Source organism: Antechinus flavipes, chromosome 5, assembly GCF_016432865.1.
Source record: "Antechinus flavipes isolate AdamAnt ecotype Samford, QLD, Australia chromosome 5, AdamAnt_v2, whole genome shotgun sequence".
Lineage (NCBI taxonomy): Eukaryota > Metazoa > Chordata > Mammalia > Dasyuromorphia > Dasyuridae > Antechinus > Antechinus flavipes.
In genome coordinates this window covers 65,575,668-65,599,949 of record NC_067402.1, presented here as the reverse complement: position 1 = coordinate 65,599,949, position 24,282 = coordinate 65,575,668, and positions in this window count along the sequence as shown.

Sequence of the window (24,282 nt, the reverse complement as noted above, 5' to 3'; positions counted from 1 at the left end):
TGGGAGAAGTTGGGGGAAGGGAGAGGAAAAGACAGAGTGAGAGTCATGCTACATGGACCTGGAAGCAGCAGCAGTAGCAGCAACAAGGACTGTCAGAATGCCAAAGTGAAAAAGAAACAAGCAACTATTGAATTAAGAAGCTACCAGGCACAAAGCCAAAATGTGGAGGGTCATATTCAGACCTTGACTTCCATTGATGCTGTGATAGTTATATAGGTCTGGGAGTGGGAGTGAGAATTTCAATTATCTAGAAATCTTGAATCCTTTTCCTTATGGTGTGTTCTGATCCCTGAGGAACATGGGGACCACCAGAGAGAATAGTTTCTTGATCCTAGCAATTCCAAATTCTTTCCTCAAATGTTGATGATATGAGTATTGTTTCCACACAGTAATACTGTAAGTTAGAAGAACTGTGATGGTCCCTGGGAAAAGTGGGGTCTATCAAGAAAGCAGAGAAAGTTTGAATAGCATCTTCTGGGGAACTTTTTATGGGTTGAGTATAAATTCTTTCTGTATTTATGTTGTGTTAAGTAAGCTATGGTCTGTTTTTGATGTCTTGTCATCCTGAGTGTTTGCAGGATAATTGAGGGCATGGTTCAGGGGAAAGTGGTATTCTCAGATGTTTTCAAGTGCCTCTTGGGAGGTGGTTAAATGAGTCAAATACTAAAGTTTCCCAGGGGGCAGAATGAGCCAGAAAAATGTTTTAATTTCCAAGTCCTCATGTCAGGAATGACACTTATACCAAGATTCTGGAGGTAAAGTAGAATGATAATATTGCCAAAGGAGAAAAATATAAAGAGAAAATCAGACCAAGGGAAAAATTTTGAAGAATATTCACTTTAACTGGGAAGGAAAGCAGTGAAAACAGAGGAACATTTAGAAAAAGTTGAAGAGAGCAGGGAAGTCTGATGTCACAGAAGCTTAAGGAGGAGACAATATCAAGAAGAGAATGGTCAACAACATGACAAGCTACCAAAAGGTCAAAGAAGATAAAAAAGTGAGAAAAGGTCATGGGTATGATGATAAGGATGTCATTAGTGACCTTTAAGGGGACAAATTCAGGGGACACTTGGGGAGAAGGACCAGATTATAAGGGATTGAAAAGAGAAGAACTGGTAAAGAAGTGTAGACAAAGGGGCAACAATGGATAGAGTGTAGGAGTCAGGAAGAGCTGAGTTCAAATCCAGCTTCAGATATGTACCACTAATTAGCTGGATGACCCTGGGCAAGCCACTTAACCCCAACTGCCTTGCAAAAAAAAAAAAGAAAAGAAAGGAAAGGAAGTGTATGAAGGGGTTAGACTGTCCATTTTTTTCTAAGGAGAAAAGAAAACAAAGATGGGCTGGTAACTCTTTGGGGCAGAAAGGTAGAGGTTACGTTTTTATTTTTAGACTAGAAAAATTGCAGCTCATGACTTGATCTATCTATGAGCCAAGGCTCATGAATATCAATTAGCTTTTAATTTAGCTACAACTTTAAGCTTGGAAGAGCAATGTGATATAATGAAATGAGCACTGAACTTGAACTTCAAAAGTATTGGGTTCAAATTCTGACATACTTAGAACTTCTTGACAGTGGGAAAGACTTCATTGCTGAGTCTCAGTTTCCTCATCTGTTAAGTATATACAATAATATTTGTATCTTACAGTTACTATGTTTGCAAACTGTACAAGGTACTATAGAATTGTGAGATCTTCATTTGGTGATGCTGACAGTGACTGTGGTAGTGGTGCTGATGTTAATGACAGGGATGCTTAATTATTTGTATTTTAAACTTCCAGAAGATTGGAAGACATAAATTGGAAAAAGGAGAGTTGTGATGACTTAGACACCAAAGTAGACATTTTGAAAGCTGAAAGAAGTTTTAGTTCTCAGTGAGAAAAGGAAATGTCAACTGTGTGAAAAGAAGACATAAGAAATCAAAGACTGTAGCATTTCTGTGCCACTTAAATAGAGGCAAACAGCCTTGCATGCTACATTCAGCCTAATACAAGTTTTATAATAATTGATTGTTTTAAAGCACCAAGAAAAGGTCAAAACTGAGTTCTGATTCAGAAGACAGAGAAATATAGAATCCATTTTAGAAAAATGTTGCTATCCATAGTAGTTAGCATTTAAAAAAAAAAGGAATCATATTTCACTTGCATAGAAAGTTTCTTCATGTGTCATGATCTCCTCATTTGCCCATAAATTCTCAGTAAATGAGGTGTCCCTTGTATCTTGCATCTACGAATGTCACTGTGGCACTTATCTGTGTTCCCCTTCTTCATAGCTTTCTCTCTTTTTTATATATTCTGTTCTTAAATTCTAACTCTTAAGTCTCTGAGATGACCCACAATCTCCTCAGTCAGTTTTCTAATAATTTCCCTTGCCACAAATACACCTACTCTGGGCTGTTGTTGAAATTGCTTTAATCTTTGCTCTCCCCATCCCCCAACTTCCACTCCTCAATCCAGGAACTACACCCTGCCCCAAACCTCTCATTTCCCTTTTTCTCCATGTTGGGAAAATTCCACTGTCTCTGTGTTCCCAGATTATTTTATACTCACTTTCTCAGACTCTTTCCCCTCCTAATATTTTCTTGATATCTTTGAATTTGCACTTTTCTCAGGAGATCTGCACAGCCTTCCTGGATTTTGGCTATCTTGCTCTGTTCTTCTTTATCCCCAATCTTTTTCTTGACCTCCTTCTAAATTTTCATTCTTGCAAGTTGCTTATTCATTTACTTTTTATGGAAATGATTGTAAGTAGGGAATATGAAACCTAAGACTCTCCCCCCTATTCCTCCTGGCCCTTTTCTCTGTAACCTAAAACATCATTCCAAAGGGAAGATCTGAGTTCATCCACAAACTCTTGATGGGAATCACAAAGTTCTTCCTACCCCTCCTTTTTTTTTAAAACAAATCTGGGGTAAAACTCTTGATGGGAATCACAAAGATCTTCCTACCCCTCCTTTTTTTTTTTTAAACAAATCTGGGGTAAAGTTCCTATGATTTCTAGCTTTTCCTATGGCCAATTTTGTTCAATAACTTGACAATATTCACCTCTGCATATATCTATAGATAACGCTTTATTCTTTCCCCCCTTTTTTCCTCCAAGAAATTCCCCCATTTTGGCTGACTTAAATATTGCTCCCTTCACATATGTGTCTCTCAGTTATTAATCTTCTGTGGGTGCTATCTCTCTTTTCCTTGTGGGTCTTAGTACTGAAGTCTCAATTGAGACACCAACTAAATTTTAACATATTGCTGAAATCCTGAGTTTGTACTAAGATATGATTAGATCCCGGGCCTTCTCGATTCCAAGTCCAGTGGTTTACCCACAAAGCCAGCCTGAGAAAATCAGTCATTTTATGATTTTGTTATGTGTACCAGTAGATAGAATGTTCACATTAGTGAGCTGATGAATTAATTGAAATATCAAAGCACAGAGAGGTTAGTTTACACCGTGGTGTAGAAATTGTTACCTTATTGATATATATTATTATTATGTGCATCCTTCAAATGGCTTACTTTCCTTAAGAAAAGGATTTTTATCTGTCTTGTCATTTGTGTGTTAGAAATAACTACTTGTAGTCTGATGTTACAAAATCTAAATCTTGCAAATGTAGTGGGAATTATCTACTAAATTATAGTAGTGCATTTTTCAAACACAGTAATATAGCTGTGGTTTATCACCTGCCAAATCCAACCACAGACAAAATAAGCCAACATCTAATGTGACTTGAAGGGCAATAAATGTACCCTACTAGCTGCTACTGAGAGTTGTATATGTAGAGGGAAGGCTCAGTTAAATATTTAACATGGGACAATCTTTACAGTCAATTAACAACTTGGGCAACTAATAAATCAATTCTTAACTGTCAGAGAGAACAGTGCTGGGAGGGAAGATATGTTTCAGTTTGGTTGGTAGATGAAGAGTTGAGGAAATGTCCTAAGAAAGAAAGCAGGCCTCCAGTAGAGGCATTTAAGCAACCAAAAAGCAGAGTACCCAAAGAGCTGTGTAAAAGAAGCACCTAGAAAAAGCAAAGTCACCTAGAGGCAAACTTCAGTTTTATATATAAGGAAAACAGGTGGCTGCCTACATGTACAATTTAAGGCAGAGGTTTTAGCCTGAGACTACATGAATGTCTTTCTAATATTTTGATAATTGTATCTCAATATAATAGGTTTCCTTTGTAATCTCCTGTATTGTATGCATTTAAAAACATTATTCTGAGGATTGGTTTCTGACCCCAAAAAAGTTATGGAGTAAGAATTTATTCATACAAACTTGAATGCAGTACAAATGTGAAGTACATTATGCTAGGTTGATATTATGCTAGGTTGATACCCAACCTCAAGGAACCCTACTATCAAGGATCTTATAATCTGGCAGGGGAGAGATGTTTACATAGAACATAAAGTAAAATATGATAACTGCATGAAACAAATAAACAGTGTTGCATGATCAGATAAAGAAACTTAGGGTTGGGAATAGGTATCTGGAAAATTTTGTGGAGAATTTCCTATTCCATGTGTTTATTCCAAATTTCTCTCCCACAATCTGTTATAGGGCCTGACATTCTACCATTATCATTCCTTTTAGTTTTGAAGAATTTTTGGTCTTTTGAGTATTCTATTAAAATATAGTATCTCCCTCCAAAATGAAATGAGCAGAACCAAGAAAATATCATGCACAGTATCAAGAATATTGTATAATGATCAACTATGACTGAGTCAGCTCTTCTTAGCAACACAATGATCCAAGACAAGTACAAAGGATTCATGAAGGAAAATGCTATTCACTTCCAGGAAAAGAACTGATGGACTCTGAATGCAGATCAAAAAATTTTTTTCACTTGCTTTATTCTGTCTCATGTTTTTTCCCCGTTTTGATATGTTTCTTCTTTCACAACTGTGACTAATATGGAAATCTGTTTTACATGATAGCACATGTATAAACTATATTCAAACTGCCTACTTTCTTCAGAAGGGAGGAGGGGAAGGGAAGGAAGGGAAAGAGAGAGAAAAAATTTTGTAAAAATGAATGCTAAAAATTTTCTTAACATGTTATCTGGAGGAAAAAATGAGATACTATTAACCAGAAGGAAGGTAGGAAGGAAGGAAGGAAGGAAGGAAGGAAGGAAGGAAGGAACGAAGGAAGGAATGAAGGAAGAAAGGAAGGAAAGAAGGTAGGAAGGAAGGAAGGAAGGAAGGAAGGAAGGAAGGAAGGAAGGAAGGAAGAAAAGAAATGTAATAACTCTGATAGAATGGCTTAAATTATTGACCCAAAACTGGGGTGAGTAGGAGGAGATAATAACATCTGAATGAGAGCAAGATCTTGTGAGAATGGGACACAGTATTAGTATTTGGGAGGATATATTAATGTATATGATTATATTAATACTACTATACATTCTAAAGTATATTGTGGTTTTCAAAGACAATTTTGCTTTCTTTATCTCCTTTGATTTTGAGGTAAATAGAACATGCATTATTAGGTATAGAAAAATAACAGACTAGTTATACAAGTCCTTGTGATTTTGTCAATATAGAGAACTTCATCCACTAAGACAGATTACAATCCATCTATGATTAAGTAGCTATATCCTAGAGAATTGTTTGAAGCATAAAGAGATTAATTGACCTTCTCAAGGTCAAATATTGAGTAAAGATCAAAGATAAAACTTGAGCCCAGATATTCTTGATTTTAAGTTCAGGACTCCATCGGTTATGACATGGTAGCTCTAGGTATGGAGAAGCAAGAATGAGTCCAAAATTATCCCAAACCTAAATGTAGAGGTAAGATCATAGCAGAAGTCATATAGGTAGTAATGCTAGAAAGGAATGAAATAGTGGCTTGATGGAGATAGAGTATCAACATAGTTTAAAATGCAAGGTAGGTTCAGAAGGTCCCCTTAATGTATTACTCAGAGTTTAGTTTTGAGCTAATTGGAAATCTTTCTGAGAAGTAAGCAGGGTTCCAAGTTTCTGAGGCAATAATCAATCATTTGCCAGTCCAGCAGAAGCAAGAAAGAGAGCCGCTTTGTGGCTTTTTCCTTGGTGGCTTGGATAGACAGACAAGAAGACAGAAAACACCAGGTATAGAATCCCATTGATTCTCAAATTTTAAACATGAAAGTGAGATTAATTTCTCCCAAGTAAATCTTCAATAATTCTGAAAGGTGATGAATCTAAATAATTCTTAGTTATATAATTTAAGGGGATCCATTTAAGACAGAAAGTTCAAAGCACCTTGTTCACCTTGTGAACCTATTAAATCTTTGGATCAAAGATCAAAGTTTAGCCAGAAGTAACACCTTACCTCTTCCTTGTGTATCACATATTATATAGTAGCCTTTGAGGCAGTTAAATCCTTAATAATTCAATTCCATTCAACTAGCATCTATTAAGTTCCTACTTACTATGTACAGTAGGAAATGTGTTGGGTACCAGGGGTCCAGATAAAAAAAAGAAACCATTCCTGCCCTAAAGGAGTTTGGTGATAACTTTCAGACATCAAACTATTTGTTGATAGGTGCTGAAGAACTAGAAGAGTAAAAACAGACTCCACTTGTTTTATATCCCTGTAAAACAGTAACTCAGAAAAGCTAAAACAAACAGAATTAAACTATATTTACTCAACTCTAGAGGGTCTTTTAAAAAATGATTGCACTATACTGACATAATGAAATTTCTTAGACTATAATCTCCACAAGGGCAAGAATAAAATATTGTCTTATTTTAATTTTGTATCTCTTCAATCATCTAATAAAATACTCTGTACATAGTAAATACCTAATAAATGTTTACGAACTAAACAGAGGGATTTGTGGCAAACACTCAACCCTATGAGCCAATAGTGTTATATTGCCCCAAAAAGTTAATAAAATCTGGGGCAACATTAGTCAAAGTATAATATTAGAAGTAGATGGGGGATAGCTTCACTCTAGTTTGCTTTAGATCACACTTGAAATAGTGTATTCCACTGAGGAGGTGGGTAGAATGGTGTTTTACTTTAAGAGGCACATTGACAAATTAGAATGTCTTTAGAGAAGAATATCCATGATATTACAATGACTCAAACCATGTCATATGTTCAATAGTTAAAAAAAGCATTGGACCAGATGTCCCTCAGATTCTTTCCATCTCTATACTTGTGATTCCATGATACTATGAATTGGGAATATTTAGCTTGACAGGAAAACTTGGAAGAGACGTGAGAGTTATTTTCAAATATTTGAAGGGCTGGCACATGAAAGGTTGACTAATTATCAGAATTTCAATAAAGTTTTATTATATGCCTATTGAATAGCAGAAATATAACTGGAGAGGGAAGAGACTCAAATAGGATATTTGCAATAAAGAAGTAATAAGGTGAGAGGTAAAAAGAGCTTCTAGTAGGAAAGAGGTTACGTGTGAGGGAAGAGAGGATGAGAAGCCAGGAATACAGTAGAGAGCACTGAATAGATGGTTGAATAGAGGGTGATTTCTATGATCCCTTCTAACTCAAAGATTTCTGTGAAATTAATCACAGTATATCTATCCTATAGGGATTATAGAACAGTAAAACAATTATTATTTGTGGGCAAGAGTTTTAAAGAAGAACCTAAAAATAAGAAATTAAACTCCTCCTGAAGAATTTCAATGTAAAATAGGCTAATAGTTTAAGGTAACCTTGGTTAGACCCCACTGGCTGTTGTATTTTAATCATGAATCTTTAACAAACTCGCTATATACAAATTGCATTTCTCATGCACATCTAATAAGTATCAATATAAACCACTTTACAGCAAATATTTGGAAAGCACTGTAAAGTTTACAAATTGTTTTACCTATATAGCATTAATTTTACCTTCACAATCCAGGTGGCGGATGGTGTAATTATTAAGTGCCATTTTATAGCTGAGACAATTGAAGCATATATAGGTTAAGAAACAGCTACTAAGTGTCTGAGGGGAAAATTAAGTTCAGGTCTTCCTGACTCCAAGTCAGCACTCTCTATCCACTATACCATCTAGCTGCTTCAATATACAACTCTCAATAATTATTAAACTTAATATAATTAAGCTTAAACTTTATTATTAATCAAACAATAAATATTAAAGCTTCAAAATCACTAAGGTTTTTGGAACACTCTATATTTGGTTTCTTTAGAGACATTGTATTCTTCATACATTGGACTACTAAATGGAATGGTGTGGACCTGACTTTATAGTAGTCATAATTTGGGCTACTCTCTTGCTGTAAATCTTTAGTCCTAGCTGCATAAGGCTGCTTTATTGTGTCTACTACTATTGTTACTGTTGTCTTGTTTAACTTTCTTACATGAGTAGCTTAACTTTAAATTTCCATGTAGAGGACTATCTTTTTTAAAAACATTTTTTGCTAAAGCTTTTTATTTTTCAAAACATATGCATGGACAATTCTTTAACATTAGCCCTTGCAAAACCTTGTGTTCCAATCTCCCTTTTCCCTCATTCCCTGCCTTAGATGGCAAGTAGTCCAATACATGTTAAACATGGTAGAAATAGATGTTAAATCCAATATATACATACACATTTATACAGTTATCATACTGTACAAGAAAAATCAAATCAAGCCAGTAAAAAAAAAAAGAGAAGCAAAATAAACTGCAAGCAAATAACAGCAAAAAGAGTGAAAATGCTATGTTATGAACCACACTCAGTTCCCACAGTCCTCTCTTTGGGTATAGATGTTTCTCTTCATGACTGAACAATTGGAACTGGTTTCAATCATCTCATTGTTGAAGAGAGCCATGTCCATCAGAACTGATCATCGCATAATCTTATTGTTGCCATGTACAGTGATCTCATGGTTCTGCTCATTTCACTTCACATCAGTTAATGTAAGTCTCTCCGGGCCTCTGAAATCATCCTGCTGGTCATTTCTTACAGAACAATAATATTCCATAATATTAATATACCATAATTTATTCAGCCATTCTTCCATTGATGGGCATCCATTCAGCTTCCAATTTCTTGCCACTACAAAAAGGGCTGCACAAACATTTTTGCACATGTGGGTTCCTTTCTCTCCTTTAAGATCTTTTTGGGATATGAGCCCAGTAGAAACACCACTGGATCAAAGGGTGTGCACAGTTTGAAAACTTTTTGAGCATAGTTCCAAATTTCTCTCCAGAATGGTTGGATTCATTCACAATTTCACCAACAATGTGTTAGTGTCCCAGTCTTCCACATCCCTTCCAACATTCATCATTATCTTTTCCTGTCATCTTAGCCAATCTGAGAGGTGTGTAGTGTTACCTCAGAGTTGTCTTAATTTGCATTTCTTTGATTGATAGTAATTTGGAGCACCTTTTCATATGACAAGAAATAGTTTGAATTCATTTGAAAATTGCCTATTCATATTTTTTGACCATTTATCAATTGGAGAATGGCTTGAATTTTTATAAATTAGAGTCAATTCTCTCTATATTTTGGAAATCAGGCCTTTATCAGAATCTTTGATTGTAAAAATGTTTTCCCAGTTTATTGCTTCTCTTCTAATCTTGTCTGCATTAGTTTTGTTTGTACAGAAACTTTTTAACTTAATATAATCAAAATTATCTATTTTGTGATCAATAATAATCTCTAATTCTTCTTTGGTCACAAATTCCTTCCTCCTTCACAAATTTGAGAGGTGAACTATCCTATGTTCTTCTAATTTATTTATAGTATCATTTTTTATGTCTAGATCATGAATGCATTTCGACCTTATCTTGGTATATAGTGTCAGATGTAGTTTCTGCTAGACTAGTTTCCAATTTTCCCAGCAGTTTTTGTTAAATAGTAAATGTGGAGGACTATGTCTTCAAGAGATAGCTTAATAAACTAGAAAAAGATAGTTTAGTGCACTGGAAAAAATCCTGCAATTGGAGGTAGGAAAGGCCTCCCACTTTTGCTACTCTCTGGGACCTTGGTGTATTGGGTAATCTGCCTGAACCTATTCTCTCATCTATAAAACTGCTGTCCTGAATACAAAAATTAGATGAGATAATGTATGGAAAGTATTCTGGGAACTTTAAAGCACACTATAAATGTCAGCCACTGCCACCATCACCACCACCACCACCACCACCACCCTCATTTTTTTCATGCCTTCTTTTTCAGTGGTGTGGGGGAAAGTTTTCTGGAAAAAGACTCCAAATAGCAACAGTGTCAAAAAGCAAATATGAAAGCTAGCCAAAAATGAGAAAGCTTAGGTTCAAATCTTAGCTCTGCCATTAATGAGTGATACAACTTTGGACAAATAACTTAATTTTTTTAAGCTTCAGTCTCACTATATGGGCCATTATAGGTTTTATTTGAAGCACAGCGATGGCAAAGTAGATTGTTAACGGATTCTAAGTCAGCCAAGGTAGGAGAAACCTCAGAGATCATATGGTACTAGATAGATAGTATTCAGATATCTAGACTAGGGACTAGATAGAACTCAGGCTTCCTGAATCACAGTCTAGGTGTCTTTCTCAGAAAGTCACCAACCACAATCTTTTAAGTAAGATGCAGAAGCTCCAGACCTAATTATTGCCCCCATTCTTCCTTTGTTTGTTTTTACTTATTTTTATTAAAACTTTTTATTTTCAAAACATATGCACAGATAATTTTTCAACATTAACCCTTACAAAACCTTGTGTTCCAATTTTTCCTCCCTTCCCCCCACCTCCTCTCCTCTTTTCCTCCAATATATGTTAAACATGGTAAAAATGTATGTTAAATCCAATCAATTATCTTGCTGCACAAGAAAAATCAAATCAAAAAGGGAAAAAGTGAGAAAAAAATAAGATGAAAGCAAACAACAACAAAAGAGTGAAAATACTATGTTGTGGTCCATACTTGTATCCCACAATCCTCTCTCTGAGTGCAGATGGCTCTCTTCATCACAAGACCATTGGAACTGGCCTGAATCACCTCATTGTTAAAAAGAGCTATGTCCATTAGAATTGATCATCATATAATCTTGTTGTTGCTGTGTATAATGATCTGATGGTTCTGCTCACTTCATTTAGCATCAGGCTTCTCCAGTTCTCTCTGAAATCATCCTGCTGATTGTTTCTTATAGAACAATAATATTCCATAACATTCATATACTATAATTTATTCAGCCATTATCCAATTAATGGGCATCCACTCAGTTTCCAGTTTCTCACTATTACAAAAAGGGCTGCAAATATTGCTCCCATTCTTGACTAGATTCTTTCACATGCCCTGCAATTGTGTCCTCCATCCCACTTGGTCTTACTCTCTCTTCTGCTGCTCTGCTTTCCAAATGGCTAGGCTTTAGCTTCTCACCTACTGATGGCACCTTTAGGATCTTTAAGGTCTTCCCAAATGCCTATAATCCCATATTTATTTTTCCCCTCAATTAGAGCATGAGGCTCTTGACAGCAGTGACTGTACTTACCACAGTGCAAGGTATCAGTAAATCATTTTAAATTCATACTTATTTGTGTGCCCATTGTATCCTCCAGTAGAATGTAAACCACCTGCAGGCAGAAACTCTTCTTCTACTTTTGTCTGAATTTTTAGAGCCTTTACTAGTGTCCAAGCACATAGTAGATTAGGTGCTTAACCAACCCATGTTGAAATGAACTGAATATTCTTCTATGAATCAAAGCTATTATCCAATATGAATGGCAAAATTCAAAGGGAATCACATTTTAGCCTTTATTTCCTTGGGAAGAAAAATGAGACTAAAGAATGACCGACTTCTTCCGATTGCCTGACATTCATCTAGGGCAGGGTGGGGGAAATTGGGGGTGGCAGCCCTCATGTTTTTGGCAGGCTTCCATAAATAGTTCCCAAAAAGTTCATTTTTCCACATGAATGATTTGGATGTGCTTTTTTTCTGAGCTAAACCCTACCATGGAGCTCAAAATTCTTGGCATCCTCCAGCCCTGTTAAAAAATGCCAGCAGCTAGACCTTTAGATATAGAAAGCCCCTAGTTGCTGTCTCACTGCCTGCCTTTGTTCTGAGAATTTTCATTCTCTCTCCAGGCTGCCTCTCCAACACACCCACACTTCTCAGTTAGCATTAAAAACTGGGCATTTGTATTCATTATGGTCCTTTTCTATCCTCATTTAATGGTGTGGGTAAGAAGAATTGAGTGATGGAGCTGAGCTACATTTCTTCCCAAAGAAGCATTATGTGTTTTAAAAGGCGGCTTAATATTTGGACAGCATTGCACACGCTAGTGTGGGAAGATTTGCCTTTGTTAGCAATCTTGTAGTTGATGGGTCAGTAGATATAAGTAGAGAGAAATTAGAACAGGATATAATGAGACCAAGTAACAATGCTACATGCTACCCAAGAGCTAGTAAAGCAGGAAGGTTTGTTGAAGGTCCCATTGATTTTTTACAATTTCACCTTGGGGTCTTAAGGTAAATTGAAGCAATAACATACACTATTTCCTTTCTTTTTTAGAAAGTTTTCTAGTTGGTTCTAGTACTTCTGATTATGTCAGAACTACTCTAGAATTCCCTCCCCAGCTTGTCTCCTTTACTTTTTTTCTCTTTATTTGCTGCTGTCCAGTACAAGATTTGTTCCAAGTTGGCAATGGGAAATGGGCAGCTCTAATTGGTTTTGCCCTGTTGGGGGTGGTGCAGTGGATAGAGTGCCAGGTCTAAAGTCAGGAACACTCATCTTCCTGAGTTCAAATCAGACTCAGACACTTACTGTGTGACCCTGGGCAACTAACTTTACTATTTGCCTCAGTTTCTTCATTTTATAATGGAGCTAGAGAAGGAAATGACAAACCAGTTCAGTGTCTTTATGAAGAAAACCCCAAATGGGGGTCACAAAGAGTCAGATATGACTGAAAAATGACTAAACAGAAACAAACTATGGCATGAGATGGTGAGAAGACCCTGGTACTTGGACCTCCTCTCCTTCTGAATCCTGCTTTTTACATCTAAGACTTTAAATGGGAGGTGCACATCTTTGACCTCTATTTCCTATTCATCCACTCCATTCTTTACCCCACTTGGGTATTGTAAGAAACAAAATATCTTACCAAGAACTGCCTCACTGATGAATGCAGAAAAGATTTATTTTACATTCTTGCAAGAATGGGTGCCAATGTGAATAGACACACCTTAGAAACTCCAAAGGCAGCATTTTATTTTCGATAGGAAATAAAAGTTCAAGTCAAGTTTATTTCCTACAGGAAATAAAAGCTCAAGTGCCTTTCCTGATTCCCCACTGATTGGATGTTACAGAAGTTATACAACATGAATCTCCACCCTTTATTATATAGTCAATCCCTGCTCCCAAGGAGCTTCCATTCTAGAAAGGGGGATGCTAATAGAGGAGGGTTGAGGGCCAAAAACACAAGATTTTTTTTCAAATCTCACCTTTGACCACAAAAGTCAGTCTCTGCCCCCAAGGAGCTTACATTCTTTTGGGAGAAGATAGCTTCCACCTTCCTCCTTTGATTATTCCTTGATGTTCCTGTGGGTTTTAGTTTTCTAATTTGTTTCATTTCTCCAATTTAATTTTCATAACTGTGGAAACCAAACACTCAACCAGTTTTTACAGTTTCAACAGGATAATAGAAAAAATTTAGGACCAGGAGCTCAGAAAACTGGACTTGAGTCCCAACTTTGAGACTATTTGTGTGATCTTAACTAGGTCTTCGTAAGAAAAATATGATAAAGTGTCAGACATGGAGTCAGGAAGACCTGGGGTCAAATCTTGCCACAGACTCTCACTAGTTATATGATTCTAAGGAAAGTCATTAAGACTTTTTGTAGGACTCAGTTTCCTCATCTGTAAAATAGGGAGATTGATTTATTGATTCTTTGAGATCCTTTCCAGCAGTAAATCTATGATCTCATGAATTCTTTGGATGCAGTTTCTTTGTAGGTAAAATTAAGTTGAATTTTATGACCTGAGGAACCTTCTAACTCAGGATCCTAGGACCATGCTACTAAAATTGTTCCTTAGGGAGTCACTGACAACATCCATCTTGCCAAATCCAATGGTTCTTTGCTCTAGTCATCATTTCCCTACATCATTTGATGATATTTGCCATTTTCCTCACCCCTCAAACTCTTTTTGTCTGGCCTCGATACCAAGATACTCTTCTGTATTTCTTCATTCTTCCCACTACCAATTTTCTGCACTGTCTTCTCTTCCTCCTCTAATACTTTTGTGAGGAATCATCTCCCAAACTTACCTTTGGATCTTTTCTCTCTGGGCCAAAATTATCTATATGGCTTTTGATACTCTCTATAAGTTTTCCCTATTCTACCTATGTAAGCTCATGTCATAGAATCTGAATCTCTTGAGTTGAAAAAACCAGAGGTCATTTGGCCCAAACCATATCTGAAACTTGAATGTACTTTATAAAATCCTTAAAAAATGATCATCTAGTGTTTTCTTGAACTTCTCTATAGATATGGAATTTACTGCCTCACTGGGCAGTTTTCACCCTTTTAAATAGTTCTAATTGACAGGAAGTTCTTCATGATTAACTTGCTTGCTCAGTCATAGGATGAGGGGAGAATCCCCAGGTAGAGCCAAAGTTATCACTTGCTAAGGATGATATGAGTGGGTTTCTGTTTGGCAGCAGATTGGACTGACTTTGTCACTTTGTTAGAAAGCACAAAGTCCTTTCTAACTCCAAAATCTTGTCACTTTAAAATCTGAGAGTTGAAATCCTCCTTTCCCAAACTTCTACTCAAAACAAAACCCAATTTCTGCTCTTTGGAGCCAAATGAAATCAATCTAATTCTTACTCTACATGGCCATACTTCAAATATTTGAAGACAACTGACATGTCTCTTTTAAACCTTCTCTTCTCTAGGCTAAACATTTCTGTTTCTTTCAAATGATCCTCATGGTGCATATTTTCAATATTCCTAACCTCCTCTGGAGGTACCTCAATTTGCTAATATGTAGCAGCCATAACCAACCACACACACACACACACACACACACACACACACACACACATATATATATATACATACATATATACATATACATATAGTTGTAATCTGACCAGAGAATGCAATAGAATTTTTATCTCCTTCATTTGGAACACCTTTGCTATTAATGCAGCCAAAATTATATTCATTTTTTTGTCTCTCCGAATGACTTACAATGACTTTTCAGCCTATTAGAATATCCAAATTCTTTTCATATGAGTTATCTAGGGTTGTATAATTAATTTTTTGTAACCCCAAAATAGGACTTTATATTTATCCTTTTTAAATTTCATTGTATTATATTTGCTCTAATACTTTAAACTGGTGGAGATTTTTTTGGTATCTTGATTCTATTGTCCGATGTGCTAACTATTTTGCTTAGCTTTCTATTATTTGTTAATTGGTTAAATGTCACCTAGTTGAAGAGCCAGAGAAACAATATTCATAATTAGTCAAACATGCAATAGAAAGAATCACAACTGCAAAATAATTGAAGTGGAATGTTATATAATTATAAAGTACAAATTCGGGCCCAAAGAAGATATATGAGAAGACACCTCTCCTGTTCATTTGAAAAAATTCGCATCCATGGACATGAGACGTTGCCTATAAAGTCAGATTTTTTTTTTGAGTTGTTAGGTTTTTCACAATAACTAAGGAGAGAGAGGGAGGAAGAGAGAGAAGGGGAAAGGGGAAGAAGAAGAAAAGAAGAAGAAGAAAAAGAAAAAAGAAAAAGAAGAGATAGAGAAACAGAGAGAGAGACAGAGAGAGAGGTGGAGAGAGAGAGACAGAAAGGAGAGATAGTCTCAGAAACAGAGACAGAAACTCAGAGAGAGGCAGAGAGGAGAGATGGGGTGGGAGGGAAGGAGGGAGAGGGATAGAGAACTGCATACTTCTTTTAGTCAGTTCTTTCTCTGGAGGTGGATAGCATCTTCCTTCATAAGTCTTTACAGGGTACTTTCAATCAACCATTAATTGATCAATCAATCAATATTTGATAAGTGCCTGCTGTGTGCCAGCTTGGGTAAAGTTACCTATATTCTTATTTAATCCTTAAACAGCCCTAAGAGGTACGTACTAGGGATAGAAATATCCCATGTTTGTAGGTGAGGATATGGAAACACAGAAAGTATTGATTGGTATTTTATTCAATGAATTGATGAGGATGAGAACAGTCAGCAAGCGTCAAAGAGAGGATTCATACCCAGGACTTTGGACTCCAGGATTTTCTGGACATTCTTTGCTTCTTCCAATTCATTCATTCATTTAATCATACATTCATTTGTATAATTGAAAATTTATAGGTTTAATGGTGAAACAGACTTTAGAAATCACCTAAATCCAAGCACATTATTTTATCCATGAGGAAGTTGAGACCCAAAAACTTCCATAATGGGAGTAAGTGGCAGAGGCAGGATAACAGACCAAGTCCTGTATCCTCAAATCCACCACTATTTCTACTATATCTTCCTACACTACCATTTATATTAGCAAAAAAAATATTAAGAATAACCTATTTTAAGTGCTGAGGGAAATACAAAGATAATGAACTAGAACACCCTCTTTTGAAAAAGTTTACAATTATTTGGGTTGGGGGAAATCAGGAATAAGAAGTACAGCTAAGTAAAGTATATATTAGCATGTAAATATGTAAAAAAAAAAAAAACATTCAGGAGTAGCTAGGTGGCTTCATAGAGAGCTGGGCTGGGAATCAGGAAGAGTTCAAATCCAGTCTCAGAAACTTCTTAGCTGTGTGACTTTGCCACTGGAGAAAGAAATGGCAAACAGAGGTCCATGGGGTTATAAAGAATTGGACATGTCGAAAACAACTGAATAATACAAAAATAGTATGAGAAGCTATGAGAGCAAATAAAAGAGTGAAGTAAGTCCCTTTTCTGGATACCCTTCCTTTGTTGCTTCCCAGTCCTAGAATCCACTCTTGTCTAACCTCCAACCCACTATTTAAATCTTGCCCATTCTTTGAGTCCAATTTAAGTCTTCTCTCTTCCCTAAGGTTTTCCTTAAGGATTGATTTCCCCAGGGAATCACAAACTTTATTTTTGCAGCCAAAATGAAACCTCCTTCCCCTAACTTTAGTGGAAATTGTTTTTCTTCTTCTTGTTGTTTTTTTGTTTGTTTGTTTGTTTTAACAGTGAGGGAGTTAGACCCCAAATTTGAAATTAGTTGATAATCTAACAAAAGAATAGGTGAAGAATGTTCCACTGGAGGTCAGGGTGGTGTGGGTATTCACCTTAGGCAAAACTGTGACCTAAGAAAAGGAAAGAAGTTACTGAAACTAAACAGGCCCCAGACATCTTTTATCATTACATCTGACCCTATATCCATTTTGTTATTATTTTTATTTACTCCCAAGATAGTACCAGAACCGAATTTTATTGTGATTTACTATTTGTATCTCAGTTTTATATTTGATTTATTTTAGCTAAATTTTCAAATTTATTTTAAACTTAAACTTAAATATAAAATGAGAAAAGAAAAAATAAATAAACAGCCATTACAGCAGAAAACAAAACAACAAATTTCCATTTCAAGAAAATCTATATAATAAATACTATACATTGTTTTCAAAACCACCCAGTTTTTCTTTGCTTCCTTATATGAACCTACTTTCCTTTAAAGTGCAAAAGTTCTTAGCCAGGGACTCATGAACTTTATTTATTTATTTATTGAGAATTCGATACAATTGATTTCCTTTATAATTCAATGGATTTTTATTTTATGCATTTAAGGGCATTATTCTAAAGAGGGGTCCATTGACTTTGCCAGATTTCTCAAAGAATTCATGACACAATAAAAAGGGTAAAAATTCCTGTTGAAGAGGATACGGGGTTTTTTTGTTTTTTGTTTTTGTTTTTTTGGCCTTCGGAGAAGGAAAAGGGAAGGGAGGGAAGGAGAGAGAATTATCAGATCAATGCTTGATATAGCCAGGATGAAAAATATTTTTTCACTTAGTATTTTTCCTCCAATTACATGTAAAGATAGTTTCCAACAGTCATTTTTGTAAGATTTTGAGCTTCATTTTTTTTCTTACCTCCTCCTTTCCCCAAGGCAGCAAGCAATCTGACAGAGGTTGCACAAATATAATTATGTTAAATACATTTTTATATTAGTCATGTTGTAAAAAAAAAATCAAAACAAAAGGGAAAAACCAGGAGAAAAAAATTAAAATTAAGTGAAAATAATATGCTTCAAGCTACATTCAGATTCCATAGTTCTTTCTCTGGATGTGGTTGGCATTTTCCATCACAAATATACTGGAATCGGGGCAGTTAGGTGTTGCAGTAGATAGAACACCAACCCTGAAGTCAAGAGGACCTGAGTTCAAATGTGATCTCAGACACTTAATACTTCCCAGCTGTGTGACCCTGAGCAAGTCACTTAATCTCAATTGCCTCAACCAAAATATATATACTGACATTGTCTTGGGAAGTAAATGTATCATAGCTGATCATCACACAGTCTTGCTGTTACTGTGTATAATATTCTCCAGATTCTGCTCACTTTATTTAACATCAGTCCGTGTAAGTCTTTACAGATTTTTCTGAAATCTTCCTGAATTATTCTATTCCAGGTCTATTCCATTACATTCAAATAATACAACTTGTTCAGCCATTCCCTAATTGATGGGAATCCTCTCAATTCCTTGACGTCCCAAAAAGAGCTGCTACACATATTATTGTACATATGGGTCCTTTCTCTTTTGGGGGGATACACATATACTGGATAAACCTAGTAGTGGTATTGTTGGACCAAGGGGTATGTACAGTTTAGTACAAAAGGTATAGCGTTTTGGACACAGTTCCAAATTGCTCTTCAGAATGGTTGAATCAGTTCACAATTCCATCCATAGTGCGTTAGTGTCCCAGTTTTCCCATTTTCCCTCCCACATTTACAACTTTCTTTTTCTGTCATCTCAGCTAATCTAATAGGTACCTCAAGTTGTTTTAATTTGTATTTCTCTAATCAATAATGATTTAGAGCATTTTTCTAAGGACTATAGATAATTTTAATTTCTTAATCTGAAAACTGCCTATTCATATATTTTGACCATTTATCAATTGAGCAATGGCATATTCTCATAAATTTAATTGTTTTCTATGTATTTGAGAAATGAGATCTTTATCAGAAATACTGTCTGTAAAAATTGTTTTCATCTTTCTGCTTCCCTTCTAATCTCAACTACATTAGTTTTATTTATGTAAAAACTTTTAGTGTAATCAAAATTATCTATTTTTGCATTTCATAATATTTTCTATTTCTTGTTTGGTCATAAAATCCTCCCTACTTCAAAGATCTGGCAAGTAAACTATTCCTTGCTCTCCTAATTTGCTCATAGTATTATCTCTTACATCTAAATCATGAACTCCTTATGACCTTAATGGAGAATAGGGTGTGAGATGTTAGTCAATGTGAAAAAGATTGAAAGAATACCTAAATACAGTTGCTTTAGGGAAGTTGTAGCCTTGTTAAATAAATAAATAGATAGTAGATAGACAGATAGACAAATAAATAAGAAGACGGGAGAATGTATTTGGAGTAGAAAAAAATGAGCCATCCTACAAATGGACAGCTCTTCTATCTTAATAGCTAGAGTGATGGTTTTTAACAAGGTCACATAGCATAAAGACAAAGCTTTAATGACCTACCCCTTGAGCTGAGTGAAAAGATGTGGAAATAGAATAGATACATTACAAAAGGGAGATGTTTCTTCCTTTACTGCTGTCCTGCCTTTGAAAAAAAATAGTCCAATAGAGAAAGAAGCACCCAATTATCTAAGGAGGCTGCTTCAAAAGGAAAATAAGTAGTTTCTATTATATTATGGTCAGAATATAGCCTACAAATGTAGAACCGGGAGGGAGCCAATTCTGGGATCGCTGCTCATATGGCAAATCTCAGAGCTGCTGAACTTGATGTTGAAGGAAATAAAATCAGATTCCTGTTTAATATTATGACAAGTTGAATATAATCATACCCAGCTGGGTTACTTTACTGAAATATTGATCTGTTCTCTAACATATAAGGGAGGAAGTCTATGCTTTTCTTTGCATTTTTGTATGAAATTCAGGTTTTTCTTTTTCACTCATGTGTCATGGAAATAACCATGAGCCAGGATTTGCAGCAAAAGTCTAGAAAACAATTGATTTCTTCCAAGTTAATCCATAGTATTTTCTGAATCACACTTTTAACATAAGAAAAAAAGGAAAGAAAAGGTTTACCTGAAGAGATCTCTGTTTCCTCTTATGCTTCTCAAGTAGGATTAAATCAATACACACACACACAAACACACACACACACTCCAACTCACTCATTTGCTAAGAGTTTTAAATCCCAAGGTAGTCTCAGATAGCAACTCTAAGTTTGGACTCTGAATTGAGACTTATTTCAGCCACTAGATTTCTAGTCTGCAGGAAGTAAAAAAAATGGGAATTGGGTATTTGGTGAATAAATCTCACACTTACTTCAGGTCAAATGAACTATCCCAAATCTGATTTAAGCACTGGAAAAGTATATTTCAAGAACCTTCAAATCATTTCATTAAAACCCCATTCTAAATGATGGAAGAAAATTCCAGAGAAGTAAAAAATATAATAATTATGATTTGTTCTAAGTAAAAGATGTGTGTGGAATGTCATGTCATGTATTGACCAAGCCAGAATTGAGGCATTAAACTAGAAGACACATCAGCCTATGGATCCTGCAAAGTGGAAACCAGTTTCACCTACTAATATAATAAAGTTGATCTCCCTGAAGGATATGTATGCAGGAGGGGGAAAAGTGGGGAGAGTCCAGTGAGTGTTTTAAGGAACTGGACCTGAAATAACAAGAATCTCAGGAATAGAGTTAAATCTAGTTATGGGAAAATGTGCAAGCATTTACCAGTCCACGAGTACAAAAACTCTGAGGCGTATGATTACAGAGGATAATCATACATATCTGTGCCTTCCTCATCTCTGAAACAATTTAAAAAGCTATCATCTAGGTCCAGCCAGTGGTCTTCTTCTTCAGCATTTTAGCAAATAAAGCCTACCTTTGGATTTAGAAGGGGATGATTTACTGCATACCCAATCAACAGCCAAGACCAGAGCGGCTAAAACGGCCAGCTATCTTTTACAGTAAAATCTTCCAAAGCACTAAAGCATTTTAACCTTACCACTGGCCCCACTGAGCTCACTCTACCAGTAATCAGGATCATAACTCAGGTGCCAGAGAGCCTTTCATCTCAGAGGATCTTGAGGTGCTTTTACACTAGACCATAAATTACTGCTTGGACAGGGATTGCTGAAATACAGTCACCTCTGGGATGAAATATAAGTGTCTGCTAAGCAGCCAGCAAGCAAATACATGGAGTCAGCTTGAAACAATGCTACCAGCAGAGTAGGTAGCCAGAAGGACAGCTGAGAAATAGAATACACACACACACACACACACAAATATATATATATATATATATAATATATATATATATATATATATATATATATATATATATATATATATATATATATATACTAGAATCTAAGTTGGGGGCATCTGGACCTAGAGTTGGCACCTGTATTGCTTTGGTAAAGCTTAGGAGATAGCAAAGCAAAGGCGGGTCAGAGCGAAACTGTGAAGTAGGCAAATTCTTATTTTTTGGAAGCTACAACCTTTCCCTTCTTTACCACCCCACCTTTTTGTTTAATAACCCGCTTTTTTAAATTAATTTTTTGTTTAAATCATCATCATTGCTAGATGTAGTCCCCCCACATACAACTGAACTTTTCCTTGTCACAAAGAAAAAATATTTAAGCAAAACTGCTGAAACCCAAACTGCATCTGACAATGGATTCAAAATTATGCCCCTAGTTGTCTAATCTACTTCATCTCTTACAAGAGAAGGATGATATGTTTTATCATAAGTTTTCTGAAACTATTATTGGATTTTTTTTTCAGTTACTCAGAACTCAGCTTGCTTAGTATCATAAATTTTGAGCTAGAAAGGAACTTGGAGATCATCAAGCCTACCTCCCCACTTCCATTTTATACATAAGGAAACTAAGACCAAGAGTGATTAAGTGACATCCCCAAGATTATACAGATACTAAACAGTAGCGCTAAACTTCAACTCTAGTTGTTTTGATTCTAAATTGAGAATTGTTGTAGTTATCTGCATTTTTCTTTAGGTTCTGCTGATTTCACTCTCTACTTATTTATATAAATTTCCCCACATTTCTCTGAATTATTCTTGTTTGTCATTTATTATGGAAAAATAGCATTCAGTTATATCCATATATCATAGTTTGTTCAGAGGAGACATTCCTCAGTCAATGGTCATCCAATTTGTTTTCAGTTCTTTGTTCCCATAAAAAATGACATCATTCCCCTTCTCAGGTACATCATGTTCTCAAAGAATGTTAGGGACAAGTTTTCTAACTCTTCATTCTCCAGTTGAAGACACTGTGGACAAAAAAAAGCAAAACATAATTGTTTCTCCTACATTTTGTGACTTCCCAGAAGAAGAGAGTATCATTAAGCAAGATTTGTTGAACATATATTACTAGGTTATATTTCCATACTAGTTCAAAGGAAATATTAAAGTAATTCACACTGAGGAGTAAGTGTCTAAGTGATTTATATGAATGACTGAAGAATGAAATCAACAAAACCCAAAGAATAATACTCACAATGACTATGACAATGTAAAGGAAAAGATCATTATTGGAACTATTGTTGGTCAGACTACTGGATCTGGAACTAAAGGAATTGGATTAGAAGCTTGGCTCTGACATTTATTGCCTGTGTAACCTCAAAAAAGTCATTTAATCTCTCTTGACCTTAGTTTATCTATTAAATGGAGATGGGAGGTAAGCTTGATGACCTCCAAGTCCTTTCTAGATCAAAATTTATCATCTTCAGCAAACTGATCTTTGAATAACAACAATCAACACTTTCTAAATCCAATAATAGTCTCAGAAAAGTTATAAGGTGCCATCTCATCCCATAAGAATTTTAATTTCGAGCAGCCTTGAAGCAAATAAGATCATTTCTGGTAAAGTTAAGTAATGAAAAGGGAGGGGGAAGAAGATGAACCTTTTGAATACTAATAATTTCATGATCATAAGTGCCTCCTACTCTGCCTATTTATAAGGCCAGCACTGTGTCAGGCTCTTATTTTTCCATTTTCTTTTTATACCAAGAGAGTATTCCTTTCAATCCATCTTTTTCACTCTGTTCAATTCCATTCCTGTTTATCAAACCCTTCTCTAAAGGTCATTTTCCCTATTGTTATACTAGGTCATAGATTCATATGTGACTATGGAGGTCATATCATTTTCTGTAACCCCTAGAGTTAAAGGTTCAGTCTTACTTAAATTCTAAACCTGGTCCTATCTTTTCCAGCTATATAGCCTTAGATGGAATTAGCTTTTTCTCCCCACATATTCTTTTATTAACTGATCATCTATTTTTAATTTTGGGCTAGAACTGACTCATTCAACCAAAGTTACAAGGAGTTAGTTATAGTTCAGTTCAAAGAATCTCAGAATGCCAGAGCTGGAGGAAACCTGAAAGATGATCAAGTCCAACTCGAGCATAAACAAAAAGCCCCTAGAGAAGGTCCCCCAACCATAAATGGTCACACAGTCATAAAGATCTCCAGTTCAAGATCCTCTCTTGTATCAAGTCCAATTCAGACGTTGCATCCTCTAGGAAATTCTCCCTGAACATCCAATTGAAAACAACAGCTCTCTCCCTTCTTAAATTTCTCATAGCACTTTATCTGGCCTTTCTCTTGCTCTTATCTCACCCTCCCCTATAATAGGGTCACAGGTAATAATATCATAGATTTGGAGCTATAATCTTAGAATTTAACAAATTCACCCCTCTCATTTTATAGAAGAGGATAGAGGCAAATAACTAGGTAGGAAGTCTCTAGGGCAGGTCTTCCTGACCCAGAGTTCTATTCACTATGTTAATGTCCTCCCCCACTTCCCATTAGAAGAGAAGCTCCTTATGAGTAAGGTTTATTGTATCTAAAGTATTCTGTATGTAGTTCCCACTGCCTAAATCTATATCTCAATGAAGTCCAGCCTGGAATTCACCATGATACCAATCTAGCTTTCTAGCTTTCTGCCCACCATTCCTCCACAATTTGTGGGTCCTCAAACTATGGCCCACGGGCCAGATGTAGCAGCTGAGGACGTTTATCCCCCTCATCCAGGGCCATGAAGTTTCTTTATTTAAAGGCCTACAAAACAAAGTTTTTGTTTTTACTATAGTCCGGCCCTCCAACAGTCTGAGGGACAGTGAACTGGCCCCCTATTTTAAAAGTTTGAGGACCCCTGCGAGTC